The sequence below is a fragment of the Montipora capricornis genome, chromosome 13 (assembly GCF_036669925.1).
Source record: "Montipora capricornis isolate CH-2021 chromosome 13, ASM3666992v2, whole genome shotgun sequence".
NCBI classification, from domain to species: Eukaryota; Metazoa; Cnidaria; class Anthozoa; order Scleractinia; family Acroporidae; genus Montipora; species Montipora capricornis.
Window position 1 is genome coordinate 17,951,349 of NC_090895.1, and position 2,500 is coordinate 17,953,848.

The following is a 2,500-nucleotide window of genomic DNA, read 5'->3' on the forward strand; positions in this document are numbered from 1 at the left end:
AATGACTTCTGGGTGACCCCTTAAATGGTCTTAATGACCACCGACTTGAAAAAAATGCCTGGAACGCTACACGTACCACAGGAAACCCAGTGTACGTTCAAGGCGCGTCTAGTTAAGGCCAATAAGAAGACTGTTAAAGACTAGCCTGGTTGGAAATTCAAATTAACCTTTCTTTAATCACGAAAACAACTGTTTTCGCTTCCAAAGTCGTTCAGGGAAATCATCTATTTGAAATCATTATTAGTCACTTCTGGTTGACTTGTGTAGACAAACATGCCTTCTTTTCATAAATTTCCATATTTGAGCCTTCAACTACCCGGCGTATTTTTCTTTTTACCTAACGACAAAGAAAAACTGGAAACGAAGCGTTTATCGCAATCCATAATACAAACGCACAAGCCACTGGCGGTGAGACGAATATGAAAAGCACGGATCTTTAATTGTAGTAAAATCAGCACTCTTTTTCAATTTTTTTTAATTCTTAGTTGCACATGAAGTAACTTCAGGGTGAACTGAATTCGTTGTGATCACAAGCGAGGTCTCAACGAAACTACTTAAATTTGCATCTGTTTACCTCGAAAAAAAGCCAAAGATTGCTTAAAAGCCTACGAAAACTTTACTTGTACAACAAACAGGATTAAACTGAATCGTTTTCATATTGGTGTTTTCAACATGTTTCCTTCAATTGGCACATGAAGTCATCTCTATAGCAACAGCCACTCTTTCTAGTTAATTATTTAAAAATGCATTAGTGTTTCTGTAATGTCATTGTATACGAGTAGGACTGAGTTTACGTTGCATCAGAACAACACTTCAGAAGTCTCTTGAGGCCTTCAGGGTAGTTTCTGCAAAATGCGAAACAGATGCAAGGATTGACGGCGAAATATGAGATTAAAAGAAGCAAGGAAGTGTGTTAAATGTGCCATAGAGAGACATGTATTTTATAATACTCCAGGAAATTTTGCAAAAAATTAACCCCAACAATATAGCTATGGCCAACTTCAACGCATTTGTGTTTCGTTTATTACGTTGTATTTCAGCATCCGTCGATTGTTGACCTGTAGTCTTTTTTAGTTTGAGCTTGATAAGGATGATGGAGTATATTATGATTAATAGGATGATAGGTGTATAAAGAAAAACTATGTAATAGGCAAGAACATAGTCAGTAAGTGATGCAGATTCTCCAAAGCCTTCTTCCCGCTGATAAACGCAAATTGCTTCGCCTTCGTATTTCTCGAAGGTATATGCGAACAGGACTGGTGACGCAGATGCCAAAAGTACACCCTTTCAAACTGATCAATGTGGAATGGAGGGGCCACACCACAGCTCCAAATCGAACCAGTGGCCATCAGAACCAGACTCTGGATGGACACAATGCAAGAGACCTCGAATAAGAAAGGAATCAGCTTACACAAGGCATTGCCGAGGACGCCACTGATGAGCCACGAGTATCGATACAGATTTACAACTTTCAGGGGAATGTAGGTAAGCGGAACAAGTAGGTCAGACATGGCTATATTTACAATGAAAATGTTGATTGTTTTCCTTAAACTTTTCGTCTTGTATACAATTATTCCTATACAGGAATTTCCGACCAGCGAAACAACGAAGATAAGGCAGTAAGCGACGGTTGCTCCAATCTTGTATGTAGTGGGATTCCAGTGGACGTAGCAGATCTCGGACCGTTTATTGTTGTATTCATGACGTTCACTGGCACTTGTTCTGTTTGTTCTCATTAATCGTCTGAAGCTTCTCCTTGTTTTTCTCCAGGCAGATGTTGGTTTATTTATTCTAAAAGTCTTGAAATATTATCTTGACTTTGGATTCCCTACAGAAGGCAATTTTTGACAGAATTTAATTAATGTCTTACCGACAACAATCCACGCGAAGTAAACGGTGCCGGTTATTAAATGCTTGAGCTCATTGATATATTGTCAACGTCTGCTAAACTCAAAGGTGAGCTCATACTCCTACTACATCCGGTTTGATCAAGCTGTTTTTGACGAAATTACTGTTTGGTTGGTTTCTTTTTTTTTTGTTTAATTTGGTATTCTTATTTGTTTTCCGCTCTTCAGTGACTTGTGTATAACACTTCATTTCGCTGCAGTATACTTTACTTACAAACCAAAAGAAAATAATTTTCTCTTGTTGCAAACACCATACTGCCATAATAAATAATAAATAATAACGAAATTCTACGGGTGCATTGACATTAGAGACGGTGATTTTTCAAAGCACTCGTCACATGAAATCTTTCTTTTCTTACAAATGTCTAAGATTGTAGATAGAGCTACCTGTTGGGACTGCATTGATTTTTGTATTGGAAAAACTAAAAGACGATTGCATGACGGAAACACTAAGCATTTTAAAGCATTAATTAATGGTCATCATACCTCAGCTCTTGCGGACCATGTTACATCAGCTGGTCACAGTTTAAAATGGGATCATTTTGAAATTTTAGCGAAAGGGCGATCCGATACTCACTGTGCAATAAAGGAGA